Raw genomic sequence first — 16,197 nt, forward strand, 5'->3', positions numbered from 1 at the left:
TTAATTATAAATCCCTCCAGGAGAAAACAGAAACTTTGCTGGATGTGGGACATCTCCAGCACAGCAGGGCTTGGATTTCTGCTCTGGGCGACCAGGGGAGGTCTCAGAAATTAAAAATGTGTATAAAAAATCAATTCCCTGCTCCCCATGCTGCAGGGAGCCAGGCTGCCCTCTGCTGTGGGAATGACTCCGAGCTGCAGAAATCCTGCCCAGATTTGGGTTTGTCACCTCCAAAACCCCCAGAAATCCTCCCAAACCAGGCCCCTGCATTGCACTGTGGATTTTGAACACCTCAGGGGGCAATCCAGGTGTGGATAATTAATTTGTCATAGCAAATTCCAAAAATACACCGATTTCTCGACAGATTTTTGCTTTAGGCTGCAGAGGTCGTGATGAGAATATCCCAAACCCACAGCTGATCCCACTTTAACTGCTGGTCCCTGGTGGGAAGGGGGATTTGTGGGCTGGGGAAAACGGTAAATGGGGTAAATGATAAAAGGGGTAAATGATAAATGGGGTAAATGGGGTAAATGATAAAAGGGGTGAATGATAAATGGGGTAAATGAGGATTTATAGGCTGGGGTAAGTGAGGTAAATGGGGTAAATGGTAAATGAGGATTTGTGGACTGAGGTAAATGGGGTAAACAAGGATTTGTGGACTGGGGTAAATGGGGTAAATGAGGATTTGTGGACTGGGGTAAATGGAGTAAATAAGGATTTGTGGGCTGAGGTAAATGGTAAATGGGGTAAATGAGGATTTGTGGACTGAGGTAAATGGGGTAAATGAGGATTTGTGGGCTGGGGTAAATGGTAAATGGGGTAAATGAGGATTTGTGGACTGGGGTAAATGAGGATTTGTGGGCTGAGGTAAATGAGGTAAATGAGGATTTTTCAAACCCAGGGTTGCTCTAGGGACCCTAAAACTCCAGCTGGCAGAGGAACAAACTACATCATCCCAAACCAGCCCTTCCCTGGCCTTATTCCACAGGAATATTCCTGGGCAGGGCAGGGAGCAGCCCTGCTCTGTGACCTGTGGGGCTCAGATGACTCCCATCAATATTTCACACCAATCTTTTCACCCTCCCTGCCATGAAATATTCAGCAGGGAAGGAAAGCTCTCCTCACTCCTCTGTCCTCACCCGCTTTGGCAGCTCGGGGCAGTAAATCCATGGCCCTTTTCCTCTTCTTTTTCGCTCTTTTTCCAGCCTTGCCTGGCATCAAGGGGGGAACACAACCTCAAAATGATGAGGAGTGTCCAAGAGGGGTTCACTGCAAAGGAGGAGAGCAGAGCCTGCCAGCCTGCCCAGCAGGTAACTGGGGATCATTTTGCTGATTATTTGCTTCTCAGTCACATTTTCTGCGATAAAAATGCAGTCAGGTTGGATTGTGCTGCAATAATTCTCAGATAGTTGACTGGGCTTGATGAAATTCATGTTGTAACAAGTAAAAAGCCCGGAGAACAAATGCAGGGCACTGGATTTGATTGCCATAAAATATTGTCATAAAATAAATAGTCAATATTGGACAATTTTTATTTCAATATGTCTAATTATGTTTAATATATTATTATTTCAATATGTCATTGTTTAATATGTGTAATTATGTTCAGTATATTGTTATTTCAACATTTCAAGACTGAATTTATATTAAATATATTATATATCGAATATATTCAATACAGGAAATATATTCAATATTAAATATATGAAATGTTATATTTATTCATAGATAAGAAATATTTTAAATTTCATATATTATATATATGAAATTATGTATTTTATATAATTAATGTATTATAAATTATAAAATTATATATTATGTGATGAATCTATTTTATATATTATACATATTATACATTATACATACTTTATATATTCTATTCTATATATATTTATATATTATATTATATATTTTTATATTTTGTAGTGTATGTTATATATAATATAATTAATAATTATATAATATACAAAAATATATATCTTATATATATATATCTTATAAATACAAAATATATTCACCAGTAATTTATATATTTCAAACATCCAAACTAGCGAATATTTTGGTTGAAGCAGGATGCATTTAACTAATTTATAACAAAAACACCCCTCAATATCAGAACTGCAAACACATCCGTTCCAGCTGCTTGGCAGGGATAAACCTGACAGGAACTTTTTGCTGTTCCCAGGGTATTTCTGCCCCGGAGGGAACAGCTCAGCGCCGGTGCCGTGCCCGCCGGGGACGTTCCGCCCGGCCGGGGCAGCGGTGCCAACGCCGGGCTGCCAGCCCTGCCCCGAGGGCTTCTTCAACCCCAGAACGGGACAGAGCTCCTGCCAGCCCTGCCCCGAGGGCTTCTTCAACCCCAGAAAGGGACAGAGCTCCTGCCAGCCCTGCCCCGAGGGCTTCTTCAACCCCAGAGCTGCCCAGAGCTCCTGCCAGCCCTGCCCCGAGGGCCTCTTCAACCCCAGAGCTGCCCAGAGCTCCTGCCAGCCCTGCCCCGAGGGCCTCTTCAACCCCAGAGCTGCCCAGAGCTCCTGCCTGCCCTGCCCCGAGGGCTTCTTCAACCCCAGAGCGGGACAGAGCTCCTGCCAGCCCTGCCCCGAGGGCTTCTTCAACCCCAGAGCGGGACAGAGCTCCTGCCAGCCCTGCCCCGAGGGCTTCTTCAACCCCAGAGCTGCCCAGAGCTCCTGCCAGCCCTGCCCCGAGGGCTTCTTCAACCCCAGAGCGGGACAGAGCTCCTGCCTGCCCTGCCCCGAGGGCTTCTTCAACCCCAGAACGGGACAGAGCTCCTGCCTGCCCTGCGGCTCCGGGGCGGTGCAGCCTGCAGAGGGACAGAGCACCTGCGTGTGCCTGGGGCCAGGACAGGTGTATCAGGTATGGCTTGGGCCAGGACGGGTGTATCAGGTGTGTGTGAGCAGCTCTGTGTGTGCCCCAGGCCAGGACGGGTGTATCAGGTGTGTGTGAGCAGCTCTGTGTGTGCCTGGGGCCAGGACAGGTGTATCGGGTGTAGCTTGGGCCAGGACAGGTGTATCAGGTATGTGTGAGCAGCTCTGTGTGTGCCCCAGGCCAGGACAGGTGTATCAGGTGTGTGTGAGCAGCTCTGTGTGTGCCCCAGGCCAGGACAGGTGTATCAGGTGTGTGTGAGCAGCTCTGTGTGTGCCCCAGGCCAGGACAGGTGTATCAGGTGTGTGTGAGCAGCTCTGTGTGTGCCCCAGGCCAGGACAGAATCACAGTGACAGAATCACAGTGACAGAATCACAGTGACAGAATCGCAGGTTCCAGGTATGGCTGAGCACCTGTGAGTGCCTGGGACCAGGACAGGTGCTCCAGGTATGTGTGAGCAGCTGGGGCAGCAGCTCTCTGGGTCATAAAATTCAATGACAGAGTCACAGAATCTCAGAACCCAGAATCACACAATCAGAGAATCACAAAACCTCAGAATCACAGAATCTCAGAATCTCAGAGACACAGAATGACCAGGTTGGAGGAGACTTTCGAGGTCATCACGGCCAACCCAGCCCCAACCCCTCAACTCAACCCTGGCACCCAGGGCCACGTCCAGGCTTTGTTAAACACCCCCAGGGATGGGGACTCCACCACAGAGAGCAAGGCACAGCTTCCCCAGGCATTGTCCTGTGAGAGGATTGTACATTGTGAGAGGATCGGGGAAAAGAATGATAAAAATTCTTATCTCCATTTGCAGCTCCTGTTGTTGTGCACGTGTGGAATGTGTCATGGAGATTTGCTCACCAAAGGGTGGTTTCTTAATTGGCCACTGCTGATGGAGTTTTAATTAAAGGACCAGTTGGGTCAAGCTGTATCAGACTGTCTGTAAGGGCGGCGGGTTTCTTAATAAGTAAAGAATAATAAAGAGATTGATCAGCTTCTGGACTATCAGTGCTAATTATCACCTTATCACTCCCTACAACTTCCCAAAGGTGCCTGTGCTCAGCTGGGCTGGGCTCTCTCTCCAGGCAGCGCTGACACAACCAGAGCACACAGCCTCGAGCTGTGCCAAGGGAAATTTCGGTTGGATATCAGGAAAAAGTTTTTTACAGAAAGGTGATAAAGTTCTGGAATGTTCTGCCCGGGGAGGTGGTGGAGTCCCCATCCCTGGGGGTGTTCAACAAAGGGAACCTATGGAAGGTTTGGGGTGGTGTGTGGACACCAGGTTTACAAATATTCTGAATTTCTCAGGGTGACATCAATCCTCCCGTTTCAAAATATACAAAATACATTCAATTTTATATATATATATATAAATATATTCAAAATTGAATTATATCTTTCGAGTATTGAAACCAGGAAACATAGGGAAGCAAATATTGGAACTGGGGGAAGTATGGAAGGCTTGGGTTGGCGTGTGGACACCGGGTTTATGAATATTCCGAATTCCTTGGGGTGACATCAATCCTCCCGCTTCAATACATACAAAATACATTCAATTTAATATTATATATATATATATAAAATGCATTCAAAATTGAATTATATCTTTCAAATATTGGAACTGGGGGAAGTATGGAAGGCTTGGGTCGGCGTGTGGACGCCAGATTTAGGAATATTCCGAATTCCTCGGGGTGGCACCGAGGCTCCCTGCTCGGGGGCAGGTTTGGGGCGCTGTGTGGCACAACCGGCGGGTTCCAAACGCGCCGTGCTTGCGTTTCCAGCCCCGGGACTCCCTCTGCACCTGCCCGCCCGGGTTCCGGAGCGCTGGCAGGGATGGAAACGGCTGCGCCAGGAGATCCTACCCCGTGTGCCGGGCCCCGGCCTCCCGCAACCAGCAGGGCCAGTGCCTGACCCGGAGGGGATGGGCTCGCTACTGCTCCCAAAAGGTATTCAGGGGGGTTTTTTAATTATTTTTAATTATTTTTAATTATTTTTACTGTTAGACCCCAAACCAGGCAGAAAACACCCCCAAAAAAGCAAAATTCCCGTGTCCTCCCTTCTTAGGGCACACCCAGCCTCAAGAGTTATTGGTGTTTTCTGAGGAGGTTCTCCCTCTTTTCCAGCCTTAGGAATCCAGAAGATATTTAAAATTTTTCTTTCTATAAATTCCCAAAACCAGGCAGAAAATACCCCAAAAAAGCAAAATTCCCAAGCTCTCCCTTCACAGGGCACACCCAGCCTCAAGAGTTATTGGTGTTTTCTGAGGAGGTTCTCCCTCTTTTCCAGCTTTAGGAACTCCCAAGATATTAAGATTTTTTAAATTAAATCCCCAAAACCAGGCAGAAAATACCCCCAAAAAAGCAAAATTCCCAGACACAGAAGGTATTACGCTTTTTAAAATTTTTCTTTCTATAAATTCCCAAAACCAGGCAGAAAACACCCCAAAAAAGCAAAATTCCCAAGCTCTCCCTTCCCAGGGCATACCCAGTGTGGTACTCAAGGGTTATTTGTGTTTTCACTGGAAGTTTTGCCTCTTTTCCAGCTTTAGGAACTCCCAAGGCACTAAGTTGTTTTTTTTTAATTTTTGTTTTTGGTTAAATCCCCAAACCAGGCAGAAAATACCCCAAAAAAGCAAAATTCCCAGACACAGAAGGTATTGTGTTTTTTTAATTTTTTTTTCTATTAAATCCCCAAACCAGGCAGAAAATACCCCAAAAAGCAAAATTCCCAAGCTCTCCCTTCCCAGGGCATACCCAGTGTGGTACTCAAGGGTTATTTGTGTTTTCACTGGAAGTTTTGCCTCTTTTCCAGCTTTAGGAACTCCCAAGGTACTAAGTTGGTTTTTTTTAATTTTTGTTTTTGGTTAAATCCCCAAACTAGGCAGAAAATACCCCAAAAAAGCAAAACTCCCAGACACAGAAGGTATTACGCTTTTTAGATTTTTTTTTTTCTATTAAACCCCAAACCAGGCAGAAAATGCCCCAAAAAAGGGCAAAATTCCCAAGCTCTCCCTTCCCAGGGCTGGTTTTCCAGTGTTATTTGTGATTTCAGAAGAGGTTTTGCCTCTTTTCCAGCTTTAGGAAATTCTGATTTTTTTGGCACTGCTGTTTTTCCTCTCTGCCCCAGGTCTGTGCTGACCCCAGGGATTTCCAGGGCTATGACAAAGTCCTGGGGCTCTGCATTTGCCGCTCGGACAGCCTGGAGAGGGTTTGCAATTCCCAGTGCAGAAAACACCAGAAATCCACCCTGCTGCTCTCCTGTGCAGAGCAAAAACCTCAGCTTCTCATCACCCACAGCAATGGGAGCAAGGTGACAAAAATTCTGATTTCCACCATCCCTCTCTTTCTCCGCCCCTCGTTCCTTTTTTGCTCAGAAAATCCTGGAATGCAAAAAACAACAAAAAAAACCCAAATGTTTTTCTATTACACACATAAAGTGCTTTTCAATTCTGTTTCACCCATGAAAAAACAACAGAAAAAAAATGTGAATTATTTTTCTTTCAGACTGCTGTTTTCTTAGAAAACTTAAGGAAAGTTCTACCAAGACCAAATTTCTATTTGGAAGATGTTTGTGCTGCAGGACAACAAACCCATCCAGCACACATCGTGGAGATGAGTGGTGAGGAAAAGGAATTATTTGGGTGTTTAATGGGGTTTTTGCACAATAAGCCTTTTTGTGGGGTTTAAAACACAAATAATGAGAAATCTCCAGGTTTATTTCTGAGAAAAATGTAATTATAGCACTCACACAAAATTTATCCTGCTTGGTCCCAGAATATTCATTTGAAATGTGTTTATTACCAAAGGAAATTTGTGTATTTCCAATGGAAATTTGTGTATTTCCAACAGAAATGTGTGTATTTTAAATGGAAATTTGTGTATTTCCAAAGGATATTTGTGTATTTCCAGTAGTACAGGAAAAATATTCAGGGGTTTCCTTCCTAAATTACAATAAACAGAGCTGGAATCCCTTCTCATCTCCTTTACCTGTACTGATTTTTTTCTTGGGATTGAGATTTTAATGTATATTTTAAATTATGTTTTAATGTGTATATTTTACCAGTTTGAATTTTACCAAGTAAAATTCAAAGGTGTTAAAAAAAATTCCCCTCAGAATTCCAGATCCGGGCCAAAAAGCACAATTTGCTCAGCCAGAAAATTGAATCCCAACATCAGAAAAAACTCATTTGCCCCTGAGCAGGTTCATTGACTTCAACCAAAGGTTTTAATTTAAAAAAAACAACTCAATTTTAATTAAAATTTAATTTTTAAAAGGCCCAAACATTTTCAAAACTGCCCTAGAATGAGAAGAATGTGCTGAAAATGCTCCCATCTGCGTTTAGAGCCTGGGGGCTTTGCTGAGCAGAGATTCTGGAAGGAAAAGCAAAATTCAGAGCAAAATTCATGGTGAAAACCAGAACTTCTTGGAATTTTTTTGTACCTCTCCAGGGAAAGGATTTTTAGGGGTTTATAATCCTGACCCTCAATTAATTCACGACCTCCTGGTGCAGGATGAGGCCTCAGCAGCTCAGGAATTGAATCCTCCCTCAGCAGCAGCTCCAGGTGAGTTCTCCTGCAGAGCTCCTCAATTTGGGTTTAATAAAAAATGTTTTTAAATGAATTTTTTAATTTTATCCAGTGCTCACAGCCCCTGCCCTACCCTGCAGGGAACAGCAGGTAATTCCCTCAGAAAATGCCAAAAAAAGCAGAATTCCCTGTGCCCATGCTGCTCCTGAGCTCCCGCTGGGGCTTTTTCTGTTTTTATATATGGAGTTATATATGCATATATACATCTATTATTTATTATTCATTTTAAAGTATTTAGAAATGTCTCTATATTTAATTTTTATATTGTTATATTTTTATATTTTAAAATAGTTATATGATGCATATAATATATATAAAATTAAATATTTTTATTTTATATAAAATTAAACTTACGTATATATAGGGTTTTTATATATATAGTTTTATATATATAATATATATAAAACTATATTTATATATATAGATATATAACTATATGTCATTTTAATGTATATATAATTATAGATATATAGTATATAACTATACATACATAAAATCTATATTTATATATATAGACATATAACTAGATATAATTTTTATGTATATATAATTAAATATTATTATTATATATAAAATTAAATGAACATATATCTGTCGGGTTTTTAATATATATATATACATAACTATATATATGTATATAGTTATGTCACTATTTATACCTATATTATTTATTTATTTATTTCTGAGAATTTAGAAAAATACATTTTTAATTCTATATTTTTATTTTACTATTTAAACAACAACACTGCAGTTTTTTTCTGTATTGTATATATTTATTTCTATATTTTATATATAAAATATATAAATAAATACGTATTTATTTCTATATTTTAATTTTAAATTGGTATGGTTTTATTCATTTACGGGCACATTTTTGAACACAAAAAGGAATTTCTGTTCCCTGAGGCTGCTCTGTGCCCTCCCAGATCCCCCCGGCCCCGAGGAGTGCAGGGAGCGAACCCCGAGCGCCCCCAACTCCACATCCCAGCCGCCGTTTTCGGGCATCCTGAACCCCATCACCTGCGTCAGCAGCGCCCTGACCCTGCTCTTCCTCAGCACCCCGCAGCATTTCCCCCTCTATGACGTGTGAGTACGGCCAGAAAAGACAGGAATTGCACAGCAGCCCCCAGAAATTCTGCGCCTTTTCCTTTGCAGCGTGGGAGTACGGCCCAACCATAAAATCCTGCACCAAAAAATCCACACAATTCCACGTCAGCGCCCAGAAATTCTTCGTCTTTTTCCGATAGAGAATTGAGAGAAAACACAGCGAGAAGCAGGAAAATTCTCATTTTTAAACATGATTCAGTATATTTTCACAGAGGGCTGTGCACAGCAGGAAACAATGTTTGAATCATTAAGGAATTCACATTTACTTGTTCCTCATTAATAAATTCACATTTACTTGTTCCTCATTGAGGAATTCACATTTACTTGTTCCTCATTAAGAAATCCACATTTACTTATTCCTCATTAAGGAATTCACATTTACTTGTTCCTCATTAAGGAATTCACATTTACTTATTCCTCATTAAGGAATTCACATTTACTTGTTCCTCATTAAGGAATCCACATTTACTTGTTCCTCATTAAGGAATTCACATTTACTTATTCCTCATTAAGAAATTCACATTTACTTGTTCCTCATTAAGGAATTCACATTTACTTATTCCTCATTAAGAAATTCACATTTACTTAGTACTCATTAAGGAATTCACATTTACTTGTTCCTCATTAAGGAATTCACATTTACTTGTTCCTCCTCACCCGGGAGCATTTCCCCCTTTATGATCAGTGAGTACAACCAAGGCCATACAGAAATTTTACATCAGCCACCAGAAACTCTTCACCTTTTCCAGCACAGAATCGAAAGGAAACAAAACAAAGAACAGGAAATTTCTCATTTTTAAACATAATTCAGTGTATTTTTACAGAGGGCTTTGCACAGTAGGAAACAGCATTTAAATCATTAAGAAATTCAAATTTATTCATTGAAATAGGCACAATTAAATCCCTGCTTACTGCTCCTGGTGTCCTGGTGATGCTGTTTCTGACCTAGAACTATTTGTGCACAGTAAATAAAAATTCCTGCTCCTCAGGGTTCATTGCTGTATTTTGGGGGTGGCTGGATCATCCCAAAACAAATTATGGTGTGGCAGCAGTAATTATAGATGGAATAAATGGAATTTGTACATGGAATAACAAATTGAAATTATACATGGAATGGTGAATTGAAATTATACATGGAATAATAAATTAAATTTATACTGGAATGGTGAATTGAATTTATACAGGGAATAACAAACTGAATTTATACATGGAATAACAAATGGAATTTGTACATGGAATAATAAATTGAATTTACACATGGAATAATAAATTGAATTTGTACATGGAATGGTGAATTTAATTTATACATTTACACATGGAATAGCAAGCTGAATTTACATGGAATAACAACTCTGAATTTATAAATCTCCACTTTATTTACCAGCCTAGAAGGAAAAAAATAATTAAAATAAAACAAATGACAAGAATTTATTTTTTTTTTTGTATTTTCCCTGCTAGAAACAACCTGTACAACACAAATGCTGAATTTGACTGGGGAGATTTCCGGAGCCTGCAGGAGGAAATCAGGGAAATTCCCAGAAATTCCCAGAAATTCCTCCTGTTCCCTTTCCAGTTCCAGGCCCCCGGCACCTACGTGCTCCAGCTGAGCAGCAACAAGCACAAGAGAATGGTTGGTACCCAGAAAATCCTGTTTTTTCTATTCAGAATTCCCCAAAATTATAGATATAATTATAATTTATAAAATTATATATGAAATTATAACGCACGGAAAGAATTTTGTGGTCCAAGTGAAAGTTTGGAAGCTGCAAAACCAACAATGAACGTCTTTTTATAGAAATAAATAGCATCTCTTTATAGAAATAAATGTGAGAAAAAATAAATAAATAAATATATTCCTGCAAATTTAACAGTGTAAGAGCAAAAAAATTACATAACTAGAAATACATGATATTACAAATTTAAATAATTACAAATATGAAATTGTGCTGTCGTGCAGTACCTCAGTGAGGGGACAGAAAACCCTAATTGGCTTTCTGGGTTTGTACCCAGAAAATCCTTCTTTTTTTTAATTTAGAATTCCCCAAAAAACTAAAAATTCTAATTCTAATGTATAAAATTATAATGCACAAAAAGCATTTTGTGCTCCAGGTGAAAGTTCGGAAGCGCAGGAAGCTGCAAAAACAACAGCGAGCATCTTTTTATATCGCACAGAAATCAATGGGAGAAATGATGAAATTCCTGCAAATTTGGACAGCGGAAGTGCAGAAAAATGAATTTCAATAACTCTAAATTGATTTTTTTTTGTGGTGCCATGCAGTACATGAGGGTGATGCCAGCAGGGGGACACAAAACCCTAAGTGTATTCTGGCTTAATAACCAAAAGATCTTAATTTTTTATTTATAATTTCCCTCTTGGAGAAGAATTTTGTTTTCCAGGTGAAAGTTTGGAAGCGCAGGAAGCTGCAAAAACAACAGCGAGCATCTTTTTATATCGCACAGAAATCAATGGCAGAAATGAAGAAATTCCTGCAAATCAGCGCCAGCGCAAACAATGAATTTCACTAATTTCAATGATTGTGAATTGATTTTTTTGTGTTTTCCCGCAGCTCGTGAGGGCGATGCCAGCGTGGGGACACAAAACCTTAACTGGATTTCTGGCTTAATAACCAAAAGATCTTAATTTTTTATTTATAGTTTCCCTCTTGGAGAAGAATTTTGTTCTCCAGGTGAAAGTTTGGAAGCGCAGGAAGCTGCAAAAACAACAGCGAGCATCTTTTTATATATATAATCTTTTAATATATATAATCTTTTTATATATATAATCTTTTTATATATAAAGGGCAGAAATGAAGAAATTCCTGCAAATCGGACAGCGCCAGCGCAAACAATGAATTTCAATGATTGTAAATTGATTTTTTTGTGTTTTCCCGCAGCTCGTGAGGGCGATGCCAGCGGGGGGACACAAAACCTTAACTGGATTTCTGGCTTAATAACCAAAAGATCTTAATTTTTTATTTATAATTTCCCTCTTGGAGAAGAATTTTGTGCTCCAGGTGAAAGTTTGGAAGCGCAGGAAGCTGCAAAAACAACAGCGAGCATCTATTTATATTACACAGAAATAAATGGCAGAAATGAAGAAATTCCTGCAAATCAGCGCCAGCGCAAACAATGAATTTCACTAATTTCAATGATTGTGAATCGATTTTTTTGTGCTTTCCCGCAGCTCGTGAGGGCGATGCCAGCGGGGGCGCGGTGCCCTCAGGACGGGCCCTTCCTGCCCTGCAGGCCCAGCGTCGCCGTGAGGGCGGGAATTGCCCGGGCCCGGGAGCTGCAGCTGAGCCCGGACTGGGCGGCGCTGGCCGGGCTGAGCTCGGCGCTGCTGCTGCTGCTGCTGCCGGCCCTGGCGCTGGCTGTGAGTGCGAGGAAGGGCGGGGATCGATGGCGTTTCATTGCTGATTGGGCTCAGTGTTTTAGAGAGTTGGTGGGAATTTTAGTCGGAATTTTTCTGACATTTTGATTTTTTTTGTGAATTTTATTTTGATTTTTTGTGAATTTTATTTGGAATTTTTGTTAATTTTATTCGGAATTTTTGTGAATTTTATTCGGAATTTTTCTGACTTTTATTTTGATTTTTTTTTGGTGAATTTTATTTTGATATTTTGTGAATTTTATTTGGAATTTTTGTTAATTTTATTCGGAATTTTTCTGAATTTTATTCGGAATTTTTCTGACTTTTATTTTGATTTTTTTTTTTGGTGAATTTTATTTTGATATTTTGTGAATTTTATTTGGAATTTTTGTGAATTTTATTTGGAATTTTTCTGACTTTTATTTTGAATTTTTGTGGATTTTATTCGGAATTTTTGTGAATTTTATTCGGGATTTTTCTGACTTTTATTTTGATTTTTTTTTTTGGTGAATTTTATTTTGACATTTTGTGAATTTTATTTGGAATTTTTGTGAATTTTATTTGGAATTTTTCTGACTTTTATTTTGAATTTTTGTGGATTTTATTTGGAATTTTTGTGAATTTTATTCGGAATTTTTCTGACTTTTATTTTTATTTTTTTTGTGAATTTTATTTTGATATTTTTGGTGAATTTTATTCGGAATTTTTGTGAATTTTATTCGGAATTTTTGTGAATTTTATTCGGGATTTTTCTGACTTTTATTTTGATTTTTTTTGTGTGAATTTTATTTTGATATTTTGTGAATTTTATTTGGAATTTTTGTGAATTTTATTCGGGATTTTTCTGACTTTTATTTTGAATTTTTGTGGATTTTATTTGGAATTTTTGTGACTTTTATTTGGAATTTTTTGTGAATTTTATTTTAATATTTTTATTTTAATATTTTTATAATAATAAATAATTGAATGCTTGTGACATTTATTTTGAATGTTTTCTGAATTTTATTTTGAATTTTGGTGACTTTTAGTTAGAATTTTGTGAATTTTATTTTGAGTTTTTTCGGAATTTTATTTTGAGTGTTTTCGGAATTTCATTTTGAATTTTGTGACTCTTCGTTTGAATTTTATTTTGAATTTTTATTTTAAATTTTAATTTTCTTTTTATCAACTTTATTGTTAATTTTGTGAACGTTACTTTGAAATTTTGTGACTTTCAGTTTGAATTTCATTTTGAATTTTATTTTGAATTTTCATTTTAATTTTAAATTTTATTTTTATTAACTTTATTTCGAATATGGTGAACTTTATTTCGAATTTTTGTCAACTTTATTTTGAATTTTTCTGAATTTTATTTTGAATTCTGTGAACTTTATTTTGAATTTTTTTGAATTTTATTTTGAATACTGTGAGCTTTATTTTGAATTCTGTGAACTTTTATTTTGAATTTTTGTGAATTTTATTTTGAATTTTACGACTTTTATCCAGAATGTTACGACTTTTATTTTGAATTTTGGGAATTTTTAGTTTATTTAGTTTTTAGTTGCTTGTTTCTTTTTTTTTTCAATTTAATTGTAGTTAATTTTATTTGGGATTTTGCAGCTGCGGTGCCGGGGCCTGGGCTGGGCCCCCAGGGGCCGCCCCAGCCCCGCGTTCCGGAGGCGGCAGCTCCGCTCCAGCCTGGACAGATTTTCCTGCAGAATTCCAGGCGTGTTTGCCATGAGAAAACCTCACCCCTCGCTGCTGCACCGGGCCGGGCACTCCTGCAGCGCTGCGGGGACAGGTCAGGCCACAAAAAAACCCTAAAACCCCAAAAAAATATTCCTAAAAACCCCAAACGCTCCAAAAACCCCAAAACGTCCCCCCAAAAAAACATCCAAAAATCCCAAAAAACAAACAAACAAAAAAAAAATCCTAAAACCTCAACAAAGCCTAAAAGCCCAAAAAGATCCTAAAATCCCTAAAAACCCCCAAAAACAACAAAAAAATTTTTCCAAAACTCAAAAAAACAAAGAAAGAAATCCTAAAAACCCTAAAAACCAAAAAGCCCTAAAACCCCTAAAAAACAAAAAAAACCAAAAAAACCCTAAAAATCCTAAACCTCGATAAACCCCTAAAAACAAAACAAAAAAATCCTAAAAATCCAAAAAATGCCTAACCCCCCCCCCCAAAAAACCCTAAAAATCCTAAACCCCAAAAAACCCCTAAAAACCAAAAAAAAATCCTAAAAATGCTTAAAACCCCTCAAAAAACCCTAAAAAACCCAAAACCCCTAAAAACTCAAAAAACCCCACAAAAAAACTGCACAAAATGGACCCCGAAATTCAGAGTTCAGGCTGCTGAATTCAGGGAGCGCCAGGAATTTGTGTTCAGAACCAGCCTAAAAACGAATCAAACCTCAATAAAATTAACGAAATTAATGAAAACGAATGAAATTAATGAATGCAAATTCCGATTTCCAGCCTCTTTGCCCGGCAGAGGGGAGGCCTGGGAGCCTGAGGCACAAATGGATCTGGAGGGTTTCAACACCAAAGTTTTCTTTGAGCTGCTGCTGAGGCAGTCCCAGTCCGTCAGCACCACCCTGGGCCACTTCAAAGAAGAGGTAAAAATTCTTCTTTTTAATCCTAATTCAATGATTCATTAAAAATTCGTTTTTTTCTGCTGCTGCTTTTCACGTAGAAAGGCCTAAAATTGAGTTTTTTTGTCCTATTCCTGTTGTTTCATCCAGCCTTGGTTATGAGGGAGAATCTTTACTTCAGCTTTCAGCTCTTTAAGTAAATCTGTCCTCATTTTATTAAATATTTTCTGAAAGTGGGAAGAGGAGTTTTGAGTTAAGAAGAGGAGTTTTGAGATAAAACACTTTGATTTCCTTTGATTTTCTTCTTTTGGTGCTGAACTGACAATTTATGGGAAGTGACTTCAGCTTCCAGCTTCAACTTTTTATCAGCAAAATGAAAAAAAAAATTGGATTTTCTGCACTGGAGAGCTGCAGGTTATACTGAGGAGAGATGAATAAATTATTAGATTAGTGGGTTATTTAAATTTTATAGGTTTTTTTTATTTTATAGTAAATATATTAATTTTGCTGCTGAAATCAATGGGAGAAGATTTCACAGCCCAAATCTGAGTCCACCTGTGGCACTCTGGGAACTCCAGGTGAGGTTTTAAAGACAGCAGAGGGAGCTGGATCACAGTGAGCATTTATAAATAAATAATTTTATTATAAAAAAATGAGAAAAAAATTAATTAAATAATAAATAATGTGGAAAAATCATCGTTCCCCAAGCTGTCATCAATGTGCCTACACCAAAAATTGTCCCCAGGTTGGGGCTCAGTACATAAAGGGGAATTTCACCAGTTCCAAATTATCCTTCACTCCTAAAATGAGCTTTTTATTTTATTGATTTGTTAATTTTTATTTCTTTTGTTTTTATTTCGTACCTCAGGTGAAAGTTGTGTACCTCAAGGTAATGAATGAAATCTCCTTGCTGAAAAACCTTTGGCTGAAGGCTCTGAGCATCCCAGCAAAGGGGGAGGAAGAGGAGGAGGAGGAGGAGAGCACAGAGGCAAAAGAGCAGGTAGAGCTCATCTCAGCAGTAGTTATGGATGGAAGAAATGAAATTTATACATGGAATAACAAATTGGATTTATACATGGAAAGGTGAATTGAATTTATACATGAAATAACATAAAAAATTGAATTTATACATGGAATAACAAATTGAATTTACACATGGAACAGTAAATTGAATTTACACATGGAATAACAAATTGAATTTATACATGGAATAAATTGAATTTATACATGGAGTAAATTGAATTTATACATGGAATGGTGAATTGAATTTATACACGAAATAACAAATTGAATTTATACATGGAACAGTAAATTGAATTTACATATGGAATAACAAATTGAATTTATACATGGAATAAATTTAATTCGTACATGGAATGGTGAACTGAATTTATAAATGGAAAGGTGAATTAAATTTATACATGAAATAACAAATTGAATTTACACATGGAACAGTAAATTGAATTTACATATGGAGTAACAAATTGAATTTATACATGGAATGGTGATTTGCAATTATACATGGAATAACAAGTTGAATTTATACATGGCAAGTTGAATTAAATTTATACATGAAATAACAAAAAAAATTGAATTTATACATGGAATAACAAATTGAATTTATACATGGAAAGGTGAATTGAATTTATACACGAAATAAATTGAATTTATAA

Source organism: Molothrus ater, chromosome 22, assembly GCF_012460135.2.
Source record: "Molothrus ater isolate BHLD 08-10-18 breed brown headed cowbird chromosome 22, BPBGC_Mater_1.1, whole genome shotgun sequence".
NCBI classification, from domain to species: domain Eukaryota; kingdom Metazoa; phylum Chordata; class Aves; order Passeriformes; family Icteridae; genus Molothrus; species Molothrus ater.